The following is a 16,736-nucleotide window of genomic DNA, read 5'->3' as shown; positions in this document are numbered from 1 at the left end:
AAGGGAAGTTCTTGAAAAATGATCCTAGATTGAGAAAGTAGAGAGGAACAACCATAGAGATCCTCAACACATTTTTAGAAACTCAACTTGCCAAAATTCCAAGAAAACATAACTTGCAAGCTCACAGTTTAGCAATTTTTGCCAGCACCTGTAAATTACCAATTGAAACAAATCATTAATTGACAGCAGAAATTAGACACAGGCCAGCCATACCTGATAATTTGAAGAACTAGGAAGTGTTTGAAAATGATAAACACATCAACAGTTTTTTTACCCTAGAAGAGGAATTTTCTAGCACTAACGCAGATGAAGACACAATTAGTGAGTTCGATCCAGCTGATCAGATACAAATAGACATTTCAGCAGACAATGCAACTCAAATGCTTCATCCAACGAAATTTACCAAAGAGGAAATACAAGAGCTCGAACAAACAAATGTCGATGAGATTATTGAAGGAGAATCCAAAATTATCAATTTGAAAGACAATCATTTGCCCAAAGGATTGACTCCTTTGGAAGATCTCTTTGATTTCAACGACATTCCAAAGAAACCTCAGATGGAACCTCCAAAAGCAGACATTGAAGACTACAACATAGGAACTGAACAAAACCCAAAAATGATAAAATTGTCCAAATCTTTGCCCCCTAATCAAAAGCTGAAGTATGTTGAACTGATCAAAGAATTCCAGGATGTTTTTGCCTAGAGCTATGAAGACTTGAAGTCTTATAACACCTCTGTAATTCAGCATATAATACCCCTCAAGGAAAATCAAAAACCATTCAAACAAAAGCTCAGAAGAATCAACCCTGTACTGCTTCCTTTAATTGAAAAAGAAATCAGACGAATGCATGATGTAGGGATAATTGCTCCAATCAGATTTTCAGAATGGGTGTCTAATTTAGTGCCTACCAGGAAGAAAACAAGGGAAATCAGGTTATGTGTTGACTTAAGAAATTTAAACAAAGTTTCTTTGAAGGACAACTACCCTTTACCTAAGATGGATCATATTTTACAAAGGGTAGTAGGTGCTTCTAGGATTTCACTTTTGGATGGTTTTTCAGGTTTCAATCAGATTCTAGTTCATCCTGACGACTAGGAAAAAACTGCATTTACAACACCATGGGGTACATTCAAATATGTTAAAATGCCATTCGGACTTAAGAACGCAGAGGCAACCTTTCAACGAGAAATGGACATAGCTTTTGCAAAAGAAATTCATGATTTTTTGGTTGTATATCTAGATGACCTCACTGTGTTTTCCAAAACAGATCAGCAACATTTAGATCATTTGAGACAAGTGTTTTTAAAATGAAGAAAATATGGTATTTCACTGAATCCCAAAAAAATCTTTGTTTGGTCTAGAAGAGGGAAAACTCTTAGGACATATCATTTCCAAATATGGCATCAAAATTGACCCTGCTAGAATTGAAGCTATTCTGCAAATACCCCACCCTAGAAATGTCAAAGAACTTCAAGCTTTCTTAGGGAAGATTAACTTTTTGAGAAGATTTATATCCAATTTGGCTGAATTGATTAGATTGCTGAACAACATGTTAAAAAAGGATTCAAAGTTGAAATGGACAACAGAAGCCAAACAAGCATTTGAAGAAATCAAAATGGCTTTAACCAGAACACTAGTCCTCATAAGTCCAAAATTTGACAGAAAATTCATAATTTTCTCATTTGCATCAGAACACACCATAGCAACCGTCTTACTCCAAAAATATGATCAAGGATGTGAAAAACCCATAGCATTTTTTAGTAAAACACTTAGAGATGCACCTTTGAATTACAAAATCATGGAAAAACAGGCCTTTGCACTTGTGAAAGCCATTCAAGACTTCAGAGTCTACATATTGTACTCACATGTAATAGCTTATGTGCCAAATGTTGTTGTAAAAGATATCCTAACTCAAGATGGAATTGAAGGCAAGTGAGGTAAATGGATAGCTAAAATATTGGAGTATGACATTGAAATAAAACCTACAAAGCTGATAAAAGGACAGGGATTAGCTAAACTCATGACTGAAACAAACTTTCAAGCCCTGGATATTAATGAACTGGATAACGAACAGGAGATGGCGACTCCACAAATCAGCCAAGCCTTTTTAGAATCACCTTGGTATGTTGATATAATTAATGTATTATTAAACCTGCAGGCTCCTGCAGGGTTATCCATAACAAAGAAAAGGTTTTTAAAGATGAAAGCTTCAAAATTCTGTATTTTAGACAATGCTCTTTTTTGGAAAAATCATGAATGTATTTTATTGAATTGTTTGATAAAAGAAGAAGCTGACAAAGTTCTCAAAGAATTTCATGCAGGGGACTGTGGTGGACATCTTTATTGGAAATCAACTGCTGACAAAATCCTAAGGGCTGGATTTTATTGGCCAACCTTATTCGCTGATGTAAAGAAGTTTGTCACTACTTGCCACAAATGCCAAATTTTTGAAGGTAAAAGAAAACTATTACCCTTGCCATTGAGACCAATTTCCACTGAAAACCATTCCAACAATGGGGTTTGGACTTCATTGGAGAAATCCATCCTCCCTCTTCTGGCCAGCATAAATGGATCCTTACTACCACAGATTATTTTACCAAATGGATAGAAGTCATCCCTGCTAGACAAGCCAATGATACAGTGACTATAGGATGCTTAGAGACCAACATCTTGTCTAGATTTGGCTATCCTGAAAAGATCATAACCGACAGTGTTGCTGCCTTCAAGTCCAAGAAACTGATGAATTTCTACAGCAAATACCATATCACTTTAGGCCATTCCACAGCCTATTACCCTCAAGGTAATGGTCTAGCTGAGTCCTCCAATAAAAGCCTGATCAATATCATTAAGAAACTGTTGGAGGAGAACAAGAAAAACTGGCACAAGAAGCTTACAAATGCACTATGGGTAGACATACTTACTACAAAAAGATCAATTGGAACCAACCCTTATGAGTTAGTTTATGGCATGGAGGCTGTGTTCCCTTCATCTCTAGGAGTTCCTATGATGAAATTGTTGCAAGAAGCTCAGGTAGAACCCAATGTTATTCAAAGAAGAATAAATCAGACCATCCATTTGCAGCAGACCAAAGAAGAGGCACAGCAAAGATCCCAAGTGTTACAAGAAAAACTTAAGAAAATATTTGATAAAAGGACCAAAGTAGAAGATTTCTACATTGGAGACAAAGTTCTAAGGTGGGATTCCAGGAGAGAAGACAAAGGAAAACATGGGAAGTTTGACTTCCTATGGAAAGGCCCATTTATCATCCATGCATTGCAAGGGAACAATACTTACTTTCTGAAGAGCCTGGATGGTACAAAAACAGAAGAAGGACCAGTAAATGGTCGAATGCTGAAACATTACTTTGATCCAATTTTTTGATATATTCTGACTCTAACATGTACATAAGAAATCCAGATTCAATAGCTTGAAAGAAGTGATCAGCTTGCTCATTTCAGCAGTGAGAATGAGGAGGAAAGTGCATAAAATTTTGAAAGCAATGAAGTAACTTTATCATTTTTGTTTAGCCTCATTTCAGTTTATCAGAGATTGCAGAAGAAGACGTGGGAGCAGGAACATAAGAACAAATAATCCAAGTGAAAGCTATCCAAATCAGATGTACAGTTGTTTGAATCAACTCAAGAGTAGTGTACATATTTTACAACATACTTTTGTACAGTTTCTACATTAAAGTAACCAGCAAAGGAAGATTTCATAGCACAACAAAAATTATTCATAAGGCCATCTAACCTGTTGTTCTTGACTTTCCACCAGGGAACGCCATCCCCAAGTGGAGCCAGTGTTATACTCCTATAGTAATAGGTGTCATATTTCATGATTGACTGGTTGAGCTCTGCAATATGTTCATCCTTTCCTTGCTGTAAAGGTTTCCATATTATCAAAAAGAAAAAATCAAAAAATTAAAAAATGTAAAGAGGGTATACCCTAAAAGAAAAATCAAAGGGTAAAAAAAATAAATGGTCAAAAGAAAAAATGAAAAGAAATGAACCCCAAATAAAAAAGACCAGGAAAGTGTGCAAGTCCAAAATGCCACTACTATTTCATTTTATGTAAATAAAGCATCATGTACTGCTTGTTGAAACTTTTTGCCATAATTGATGAATGGCCAAACAACTTAATCTTGGCCAGTTCATGTTTGAATTTCCTGTTTTAGAGATAGAGAATAAAATCTGTCCAAACTGTTTAATCTTGGCAGATAAGTAGATAGGTAAAGAAGCAAAGGAGCTCAACTGTTTAATCTGAGCCCTTGGAAGAAATAAGCGCAGACTTAGATAGGTTTATCATGTAAAGAAAAGAAAAGTTGAAAAGGGTTTGCCAGTCTAAGTGCACCCAAGTGAAAGAAGAAAAAATGCTAGGCAAAGTAGGCAAGGTAGGTAGATCGCTGTTGTAGAATGAGACTTGTGATAAATTTTCTCTCTCTCAAAATGTTAACTTTCATCTCATCACAAGTGCCATGACATTATTTTTTGATGCAACTCAGGCGAGGCTTGACTAATCTCCCATTCATCCTTTTACCCAAATCATTTACTAATTTCCCCCAGAGATATTAAGATCTGCTTAATATCACTAAGTCACTCATTCCATTTCATCATTGCCTAGTAAAACCCCTTCTACTTAGGAAATTGTACAAATATCCCTCAAACCCCCTTTTTCTCCTTTAGCCTAAGTTTCCTAACATTAGCTTAGTGCTTTCATTCTTTTTCATATTAACTGTTAACTCTTATTATATAATTCCCACTTTATTCCCTCCCCATATTAAAAATATAATAAAAATCCCCATATAAATATATATCCACGCCTTGGTTGAAATATAACCGTTTGTATGTTTTTTGGGAATTGATAGGTTTATTTGAAACCTATTAAGAACCCTCCCCGCGCTCATAAGGAGTTAATTACCCCACATTAATTAATAACCTAACCCCGCAAACCAATAAAAATCCACCCCGATACTATTAAAAAACCATTCTTTATCAGGTCAGTGCCGCGCGTTAAACCCCCACCATCTCCGCAAGGCGCCCACCGTCCGATCTCTGCCCATCCATCTGACGGTCCATATCCAATATCGCAACCGCCTATCTGTCGAACGTTAAGCCATGGGGAATCGGCAATATTTCCCCCGTAGCATGGACACGTGTCGTGCTCCCGCTGTGTTCGCTGCCCCTCCGCCCGAAACCGCCTGTTGTGGTCACCAACAACCCCCCTCTTCGTTTGATATTAGTAATAACATCAAGCAAAGGGGGACCCTTAGCCAAAAATCCAAAAAAAAATTTTTGTTTAAAAAATTCTTTTGTATCAGCTCCCTAAAAGCTATATCGCGTCGCAACGGAAAAAGGAGCGCTTGCCCAAAGCGCATAAATACACTAAAAAGGAGCGACGTGAGAACCCATCGCATCGCGCGCATTAAGAGCGTTTGAAAAAGGAGAACCTAAAGAAACGCCGACGGCCGATATGCGACGTCGCACGTCGCAATGCCACACGAGCAGCACAAAATGACAAAGTGAAAACCTTGCGATGTTGCGATCTGCGATCTGCGACCATGCAAAGCTGCGATCTGCGATATTAGCGATCTGCGACCATGCAAAGCTGCGATCTGCGATATTAGCGATCTGCGACCATGCAAATCTGCGATCTGCGATATTAGCGATCTGCGATATCTGCGATCTACGATAACACTTAATAACGTCGCAGCCATCGATACTGTGATACCAATCGCAGAAAAAACTCATCGCAAGAATTCTCCGACATACACGGTAGATCCAAATTTGAAAGCGCGCCTTAAGGGAAATTAATGACCGCATGCTCGAATATCCAGAAATGATTGCATCGCATTTATCGAAGAGTCAAGTTATGATGAATGTCATTAATTTCGCATTCATTAGAATTTAATGCTTTCATGTCAATCTTTCTGTCATTTGCCTTCTTCTTTGCATAAACTGCAAGACATGCAACTGATATAAATCTATATGCAGGAAACATCTAAGGAGAAGGGAAGAGCGCCAATAATACAACAGAGAGAAGATGCCTCCGCAATTGGATGCCGCATGCAGCAGAACCGCGAATTCCAGAGTATTGCCCAACAGGCACTGATGAAAATAGACTGTCCAAGACTCAGAGTCAAAGGCGCACAAAAGCAGCGTGTTTACAAAAGATCCTGAAGCTCAGACTTGGTAAAGCAGAGAAAGAAGCACAAGAGAAGAAAGACGCTCCAGAAAAGCCTGGAACAAAGAACGGAAACAGTTCTCGAAACAGGGGATTGTCCATACAGCGCGACTTCTAACTCATTGAGTCATTCGCACGACCGGAAACCGAAATAGCAACAGCAAAATCAGTTCGAAAAGAAATTGGGTTGTACTAAGTGTGCGCACAGCGAATACACCCAGCTAGAGAAAGGTTTTCGAAAATATCTTCTAATCTAATAGAAAGAGGTGCCAGCGCTTGTTGTTTCTAATTTTCAAGCTCGAACAAAAGGAAAGGACAACCAGCCAACTCTTTCAGGGCGAACAGCGCATTGCTTACAGCACTAAGGAACAGATATAGAAGCAGTTAGAAATTAGATTCAGTTTTTAGAAATAAATTTGTTTTTAGTAAAAGGGCGGTCATTTGAAGTCGTTCCCTGAATTTGTGTAAAGTAAAATTAGTCGGTTACTAGTATTTAACCCTTTTCGTTGCATTGGAGAAGGGTCTGAAATTTTGTCAAAAAACTTGTCCTCAGAACATGCACTTTTGCACCCTCGGAGGGGGTTTTTGATGAATGGACGGATCAAGATTTATTTATGTTTGCATTTTAATACCTGCTACTGATGTTTCACTTCTGTACTCTTAGTAGGCATTAGAAGCAAGTAGAAATAGATCATTATTGCTTAAGGTCTGTAAGTTTAAAATCAATCATAAATGGTACTTTTATCTCTTGACTAGTTTCTGCTTGCATTCTTAGAGTAATATACAGCTGATGTTATTTATATGTTAACGTATGAATGAGTGGACTACCATTTGGCACTTTTGTACGGTGGAGTCATTGATTTGTGCTTAATACATGAATAGCTGATTATGCAATATGCTGTTCACAACCGTTTTGCTTAACTTCTTACGCAAGATGGTTCATCTTAATTGATTTATATTCTCATGATAGCTGAATAATCTTCATTACCAGTTATTCTGTGAAATCTTTCTAGATTGCATAATGGAAAAATTCTGTCCCAGGTTAGTGTAGATTAGATGTATTGTTTTTGTTAGATTAAAGTAGTATAAAGTCATTTCAGAATTTAGAATTAGATTAGTTCAGGAATAATTACAGATTTTCTACTATCATTTTCTACACACACACATCACCATTTTCTACACACACACACACCCCTTAGAACAGGAAGCTGGTCCCGTCATCCCCAGTCGGACCCGCTACACCAAACGGGCACGGAGCCGCCAACCAGGTTCCCGACCGGGTGGGTATCCCCCTTGTTGTTGACCCGATTTCGGGGCCCTCAACATATTTGGCGCTAGAAGGAGGGCACGAACTATGAATGGCACCTAAAGCAATATCCAAAAACCATTCTGAGAGTAACACACCCTCATCAACTCCCTCGACTTCTCCAACACGGTTAAACCCGGAATTTGAAGTCGCTCGAGTATCCACCACTACTACATATTCGAATATATCAGACCAATCTATTATTGAACCCCCTGAAATTCAAACTTTGATTCGTAAACTCCAGGGATTCTCCATTTTTAACCAGAAGTAAAAGCAGCGTGACTTCGCAGTACAACCCTGCTCATCCCCTTACCAGATTAAAGAGTGAAAAATTTGGCATACAACCAAGTGAACTCCCTCTTCCTACCAGAAAAATAGCAAGGAAAACACCTCAAGAGTCTGACGGAGAGACTCTCTCATCCACTTCATCCATATCAACTCCCTCACCGCGAAGTCAACCACCCACTTTTCCATTCCAACTCACTCACCCGTCTTCCACAAACCTTCCTCTTCGAACATCAAAGATCCTGATTTCTTCACCTTCTCAGCATCAGGGGTCAGTTTCTGCACTTCCATTAGCTAGCAGCTCCACGATGGCCCAGTCTCCATGGAACAATCCTGGGGCGGTTTTAATGCCTCCACCCCTGAGCCCTATACCGGCCCATCCAGAGAAGTGGCTACCTAAATTCAACCCAGAAGCAGGTATGCTAGCCGAAGAACATATCAATAATTTCATGCTTTCTGTTAATCTCAATGGAGTTACTAACGAAGACGCTGTTGTCCGGCTCTTCCCTTATACAATGCAAGGAACGGCCGGGTCATGGTACTTTTCGTTACCTTCCGGATCCATCACAAGCTGGGACATTTTTCAAAGTCAGTTCCTCACTAAGTTTGGTGACGACCGATCTACGGCGACATTGATTAATGACCTATCTAATCTTAAGGCTGAGGCTAGAGAACCCATTAAAGACTTTAACTTACGGTTCAATAAGATCCTCAACAAAATCCCCGCTGCTTCACAACCCAGCGAGGAAGTAAGATGTGAATGGTACATCATGGCTTTACTTCCAAACTTGGCTATCTTTGTAGATAGGGCAAACAAGACCACATTAGTTGACAACTTGACAGAAGCGTTAGCAGTGGAAAGACGCGTGGTAGCCCTAGAAAAGAGATCTGCTATAGAAGAACGCAAATCAAACAAGATCTCTTTCAAAGAAGACACCAAGAAGAAGCAAACGAAAGATCCTTTCGATTTGGAAGGGTTACAAAAAGTGTTGAAAGCCATGTCCAATGAGATGGTCGATATCAAGAAACAAGTAGCAGAGACTTCTTCGAAAAATCCCTTTAGGACTTTTAAAAGAAATCCTCCCATGGACGTAAAACCACCCAGTGTTGTCTCAAACGTTGAGTCTGAAGAAGGCGAAGAAGAAGAGAATACCACTGAAGGGCAGACCGACGAGGAAGAAGTTGTAGAACTTCAAGGAATGTGGGATTTCATCCTCCCACAGGAAGAGGATCAAGAAGCATTTCCTGTTAGCACAAGAAGCAAAAATCAGCTTGATCCTCCCCAAACTACCCCAAAACAAAAGGGCGCAAGCCCTGCAACAAAAGAAAGGGTCGTAACCAAAAAGACAACTGCTAAAGCGACTCAGTTTAGCCCAGTCCAATCTGAACAAGCACCTCCATCAAGAACACTAATAGTGTCGGATGAAATGGATTATAACATCATTGACGACATGAAGAAGACTAGGGCTAATATCACTCTGTATGAATTGAGTAAACTGAAACACCAGCAGAAAATCATGATGAAAGAATTACATGCTGTGCCTACTACATCTTTACCTACAGCTGTGGCTTCCCACAATCTGGGAAGACCTCCAACCAATACGATAAATAAAATTGATCCAAATGACATCGCCTTGATTGGAGGAAGATCAAGGTCTCATACTCCTCCTTTTCTTCTCACATATGAAATCTTCAACAAAAATGTGCACAATTGCTTGGTCGATTTTGGTGCTTCAACGAATATTTTACCCAGGTCAATATGTGCCAAATTGAATGTGCAACCTCAAAAATCTGCAGTACGTATAGTTCAACTTGATCGATCCCAGGTCGAAGTGATTGGTGAACTTAATCAGGTGACCATAAGATTGTCGACTAACCCAAAAGTGTGTCAGGTTATCGACATTCTGGTAGCCGATATCCCTGAGTTCTGTGGCTTGATTCTTAGCAGGGATTGGTCAGAGAAACTCCACGGATATTTCTCAACCGACTGGTCGCACATGTGGTTACCATACAATGGTAAACCAAATCAGATAAAGGTTGAACGAGAGTTGCACCAAAAATACATAGTGACAGAACTAGAAGGAGAAAATGAAGCCATCACATACAATAGCAGCATTGTAGGCAATTACGCAATAGATTCTTTCCTAGGCAATTTCAGTGCTCATATTTCGCCATACTTAGAGAATTCAGTTTTATCCCAAGTTGAAAATTTCTCCCAAACTGATGACTCAAAATGTTTTAGTTTTTTAGATAATTCTGTAAATACGTCTTTATTTTGGAAATTATATTTTGACGGATCTAAATCCAACGAGGGAGCAGGAGCAGGATGCGTTCTGATCAACCCAGACAGGAACAAGATTATGCTCACATGCAGACTTGAGTTCGATTGCATGAACAACACAGCGGAGTACGAAGCCTTGGTTCAAGGCCTATACAAAGCAATCGGATTGAATGTTAAGTATCTTCAAGTCTTTGGAGATTCTGAGATCGTCGTAAAACAGGTACGTAACACCATACATTGCTTGTCTAGTCATTTAAAGCATTATCAATCGTTAGTGCAAGATCTCACTGCACATTTCATAGCATTTAACATCTCGTCAATTCCAAGAATTCAAAACGCAAGCGCAGACCTGTTAGCTAACGTAGCCTCTCGACTTATCCCTTCCGAAGATTTTAGTCCTGATAGGTTTTCAATAGAATTAATTTTTAAACCTTCCATTCCTGACAATATCACCAACTGGAGAGTGTTCAACGACGACCCAGACATCGTAAGTTTCCTCACCTCTGAAGGATCCTACACAAACCAGATAATTGACGAAGACTGTCATGATCACCAAATACAACAAAGTAGCACTGATAATGCTATACCCAAATCGGTGGTCAAATTAGAAGACTTTTATGACTTGAAAAGTCGGTTCAAAAGGTCAGCTAATGCCAAGCTTTATAGTTCAACTCTGAACTACGAATCAGTCAACCTAGGAACCGACGAAAAGCCGCAAAACGTTAATCTAGGCCAGGGCTTAGCCCCTGAAGAAAAATCAGCATATATCCGCCTTCTGAGACAGTACAAAAACGTTTTTGCCTGGAACTACGATGAGCTGAAGACTTACAACACTTCCATCATTCAGCATGTTATCCCTATGACTGACAACGAGAAACCTGTCCAGCAGAAGCTCAGAAAAATACACCCTAACCTAGAAAACCAGATAAAAACTAAGCTTAATAAGTTGTTGAGAGCCAGAATAATCTTCCCCGTTAGGCATTCCAAATGGGTATCCAATATGGTGCCCGTTAGGAAGAAAAACGGAGACATTAGAATCTGTATCGACTTTCGAAATCTCAACAAAGCCTGTCAGAAAGATAACTTTCCCCTCCCACCTATGGAGCAAATTCTACAGGCAGTAGCAGGCTCAGAATTAATGTCATTCCTGGATGGATTTTCAGGATACAATCAAGTACTGGTGCATCCCGATGATCAGTTAAAGACTACGTTCCGAACCAAGTGGGGCACTTATGCATATCGGAAGATGCCATTTGGTCTGATCAACGCCGGAGCTACCTTTCAGAGAGCCATGGACATCGCGTTTAAAGGATTGGTCAATAAATCAGTAGTGATTTATCTGGATGATATAACAGTGTACTCCAAAAAACGGAAAAACCATCTCCAAGATTTGAAGCAAATCTTTCAAAGATGCTTGAGGTATGGGATTTCGCTCAATCCAAAGAAATCTTTCTTTGCATTAAGCGAAGGGAAATTGCTCGGATTCATAGTATCGAAATCTGGTATTCACATAGAACCCGACAGAATCAAGGAAATTTCCGAAATATCCATACCTCATAACAAGAAAGCCATGCAATCCTTCCTTGGACAGATCAATTTTGTCAAAAGATTTGTCCCGGATTTTTCACGTATTATTTCCCCCTTACAAAATATGATAAAAAAGAATTCAAATTTCAAATGGGGTCTAGACGAGCACGAAGCATTCAACTTAATCAAACAAGCCATCATCAACGCTCCATCTTTGGCTACCCCAAATTTTTCAGAACCTTTCATCTTATACACGTTTGCCTCAGAAAAATCTTATGCTGCGATTTTAACTCAAGCAAATCACGAAAAGGTAGAAGCCCCAATCGCATTCTTTAGCTCGAACTTACAAGGTGCTGAACTCAATTATTCTGACGTCGAGAAACAGGCATATGCCGTTTTCAAAGCAATCAAATATTTCAGACCTTTCTTGCTAAAAGCCCATACCAAAGTCATAGTACCGTTTCCAGCGGTAAGAAACCTCCTGATACAGAAGGATGTGGGCGAGAAGAGAGCGAATTGGATCACCGCCTTACAAGAATACGACCTTGAGATCAAACCGGCACACATCATAAGAGGCCAAGGCTTCTGCAAGATGTTAGCTGGAGCATCGCAAATCCCTGAGAACTCGTCTGAAGAGGTACACGCGTATGAGGTAAGCCTAAACGACTCAGAATCATTATATGCTGACACCATTTATTTTCTTAAGAACGGGTATGCTCCATCACATCTGGATCATACCAAGAAAAGAGCTCTGAGATTAAAAGCTAAGCAATACCAGCTCATAAATGATGTCCTGTTTAAAAGGAATTATGATTCTGTACTTCTTAGGTGTCTTGAGAAAACTGAAGCCGAAAAGGTTTTGCAGGAACTTCATGATGGACCAGCAGGTGGACACTATGCCGGAGATGCGACTGCACACAAAATCTTGCGTGCAGGATATTATTGGCCCACGCTGTTCAAAGACTCATACAATCACGTAAGGAAATGCCAAGTCTGCCAGACTGCTGCAGGAAAACAAAGGAAAGCGTCCATGCCGCTACAACCGGTCAACATCGACCAACCATTTAGTCAATGGGGCTTGGACATAATAGGTGAGATCGTTCCTCACTCTTCTAAGCAGCATAAGTATATCCTTACGGCAACTGATTATTTTACCAAATGGGTAGAAGCAGTTCCTCTCAAGACAGTTCATTCTAAAAACATTATTGAATTCATAGACCAATTTATCATAACTAGGTTTGGATTGCCAACGGCCTTAATGTTTGATAACGCTTCATATTTTTCTGGAAATGCTATGACTGAGTTTGCGCTCAAAAGAGGGTTCAAACTGAAATATTCTGCCAACTACTATCCGCAAGGTAATGGATTGGCTGAATCAACAAATAAGAACCTAATCAGAATTATCAAAAGAACAGTCGACCAAAACCAAAAGAATTGGCACAAAGCGCTGGTAAATGCTTTATGGGCTGATAGAATCACAAAGAAAGCTTCGATCGGCACTTCTCCCTTTAATTTAGTTTACGGGCAGGAAGTGGTTCTTCCGACTCACTTAGTCATTCCCTCTTTGTCTTTAGTGCAGTACATTGATGAAGTACCTACTTCCCCATTACAATTAAGACAAATGGAAATAATCAAACTAGAAGAACAAAGAGAACAAGCTAGGAAAACCCATGCACATCACCAAGCGCTAATAAAATCTTCTTTTGACTCAAGCATCATAACCAGAAAAAACTTTCAGATGGGTGATTTAGTTTTGAAATGGGATAAGGCACATGAAGAAAAGGGCAAACATACGAAATTCCAGAAGCTGTGGCTTGGCCCTTTTCAGATTGTGGAAGTCGTAGGCCCGTCCACATTCGTGTTGCAGGATCTGGCAGGTAGGAGAGATTCTTTACCTGTCAATGGATTGATTCTTAAATTATATTTTCCATAGAAGAGAAATTCTTCTAATTTTTGTAGGATAGATTTAGTTTTTATATTTCATTTTGTTTTGTTTTTCTCTTTTTGATGAATAAAACCCGTTGTAGATGATCATGTGAAAAGGATTCATGAAAAGAGCACGCCAATTCTCTATCAGATTTTGATTTCACTTGTACAAATAGCAAAATTTTTGAAAAATCTGAATTTTATTATTAACAAATAGAGTTAACTTCACCTTGATTACGATATTAGTTTCAACCTCAAAGAACTTTGACGAAGGCAACCTTTGGTGAAAAAATTGTTTTGTATCAGCGCCATGAAAGGTATCATCAATAATAAAATAAGTACTCTCTGCAAAGCTGTTGTTTTCAAAAAACTCTATTATTGTCGTCCAGAGCTTTCTTAAGGAAAAACAATGACTTCCTCCCTGCTAAAAAGGAATTGCAGCATTCAGAGAAATAATCCAAGCAAAACACTATATCTCAAAGAATAAGAGGTCTCATCACGAGCCGGCTTATCATGATCACAGATATTATAACTTGCTGACTTTGCCAATACTGTCTATCAAAACAGGGCAACGACTTAAGATTGTTGCAATAAAAAGACAAGAGGTCTCATCACGAGCTGGCTTGTTCAGAAAAAGTGTAAATCAAGTGAATGACTGTGTCATAATTTGGCCACCAAACCAAGACATTGTTCTTTAGAGAATTAAAAAAGGAAAAGTGTGTCAAAAAGGATTTTTCTCTGGAATGTTGCGAGTAACCTCAAGCAGGAAAAAGGATCATTGCTGGATAACATGGTAACCCTGTCGAGGCTATGGACGCTTGCGGGCAGCAGAGGCTCTACCTACGACAAATGAGTATACTTTTAAGCCAGTACGCAGAGAAGACCTTATTTTATCTTTAATCAAGACCAAGTAATGTCTGGTGCGAATGCAAGAAAAAGCCTGAGGAAGCAAGCAATTGAGATTAAAAAAGGTTGAGACAAAGTATCGTTGACAAGGTGAGGGGTAGTCTACTCTATCTGTTCATAACAAAATTTAGACATATAAGAATTTTGCTGTTTCGGAAGTGAACGGTCAATAGAAATGCAGAGATAACTGGTTCTTCACAGTGAATCGCCATTGTTGTGGTCACCAACAACCCCCCTCTTCGTTTGATATTAGTAATAACATCAAGCAAAGGGGGACCCTTAGCCAAAAATCCAAAAAATATTTTTTGTTTAAAAAATTCTTTTGTATCAGCTCCCTAAAAGCTATATCGCGTCGCAACGGAAAAAGGAGCGCTTGCCCAAAGCGCATAAATACACTAAAAAGGAGCGACGCGAGAACCCATCGCATCGCGCGCATTAAGAGCGTTTGAAAAAGGAAAACCTAAAGAAACGCCGACGGCCGATATGCGACGTCGCACGTCGCAATGCCACACGAGCAGCACAAAATGACAAAGTGAAAACCTTGCGATGTTGCGATCTGCGATCTGCGACCATGCAAAGCTACGATCTGCGATATTAGCGATCTGCGACCATGCAAAGTTGCGATCTGCGATATTAGCGATTTGCGACCATGCAAATCTGCGATCTGCGATATTAGCGATCTGCGATATCTATGATCTACGATAACACTTAATAATGTCGCAGCCATCGATACTGTGATACCAATCGCAGAAAAAACTCATCGCAAGAATTCTCCGACATACACGGTAGATCCAAATTTGAAAGCGCGCCTTAAGGGAAATTAATGACCGCATGCTCGAATATCCAAAAATGATTGCATCGCATTTATCGAAGAGTCAAGTTATGATGAATGTCATTAATTTTGCATTCATTAGAATTTAATGCTTTCATGTCAATCTTTCCGTCATTTCCCTTCTTCTTTGCGTAAACTGCAAGACATGCAACTGATATAAATCTATATGCAGGAAACATCTAAGGAGAAGGGAAGAGCGCCAATAATACAACAGAGAGAAGATGCCTCCGCAATTGGATGCCGCATGCAGCAGAACCGCAGATTCCAGAGTATCGCCCAACAGGCACTGATGAAAATAGACTGTCCAAGACTCAGAGTCAAAGGCGCACAAAAGCAGCGTGTTTACAAAAGATCCTGAAGCTCAGACTTGGTAAAGCAGAGAAAGAAGCGCAAGAGAAGAAAGACGCTCCAGAAAAGCCTGGAACAAAGAACGGAAACAGTTCTCGAAACAGGGGATTGTCCATACAGCGCGACTTCTAACTCATTGAGTCATTCGCACGACCGGAAACCGAAATAGCAACAGCAAAATCAGTTCGAAAAGAAACTGGGTTGTACTAAGTGTGCGCACAGCGAATACACCCAGCTAGAGAAAGGTTTTCGAAAATATCTTCTAATCTAACAGAAAGAGGTGCCAGCGCTTGTTGTTTCTAATTTTCAAGCTCGAACAAAAGGAAAGGACAACCAGCCGACTCTTTCAGGGCGAACAGTGCATTGCTTACAGCACTAAGGAACAGATACAGAAGCGGTTAGAAATTAGATTCAGTTTTTAGAAATAAATTTGTTTTTAGTAAAAGGGCGGTCATTTGAAGCCGTTCCCTGAATTTGTGTAAAGTAAAATTAGTCGGTTACTAGTATTTAACCCTTCTCGTTGCATTGGAGAAGGGTCCGAAATTTTTTCAAAAAACTTGTCCTCAGAACATGCACTTTTGCACCCTCGGAGGGGGTTTTTGATGAATGGATGGATCAAGATTTATTTATGTTTGCATTTTAATACCTGCTACTGATGTTGCACTTCTGTACTCTTAGTAGGCATTAGAAGCAAGTAGAAATAGATCATTATTGCTTAAGGTCTGTAAGTTTAAAATCAGTCATAAATGGTACTTTTATCTCTTGACTAGTTTCTGCTTGCATTCTTAGAGTAATATACAGCTGATGTTATTTATATGTTAACGTATGAATGAGTGGACTACCATTTGGCACTTTTGTACGGTGGAGTCATTGATTTGTGCTTAATACATGAATAGTTGATTATGCAATATGTTGTTCACAACCGTTTTGCTTAACTTCTTACGCAAGATGGTTCATCTTAATTGATTTATATTCTCATGATAGCTGAATAATCTTCATTACCAGTTATTCTGTGAAATCTTTCTAGATTGCATAATGGAAAAATTCTGTCCCGGGTTAGTGTAGATTAGATGTATTGTTTTTGTTAGATTAAAGTAGTATAAAGTCATTTCAGAATTTAGAATTAGATTAGTTCAGGAATAA

This window comes from Pinus tabuliformis, chromosome X (assembly GCF_031772625.1).
Source record: "Pinus tabuliformis cultivar Carrire ecotype Pingquan chromosome X, CPIR1, whole genome shotgun sequence".
NCBI classification, from domain to species: domain Eukaryota; kingdom Viridiplantae; phylum Streptophyta; class Pinopsida; order Pinales; family Pinaceae; genus Pinus; species Pinus tabuliformis.
The sequence above is the reverse complement of the archived record's forward strand: the minus strand, read 5'-3'. Positions refer to the sequence as shown.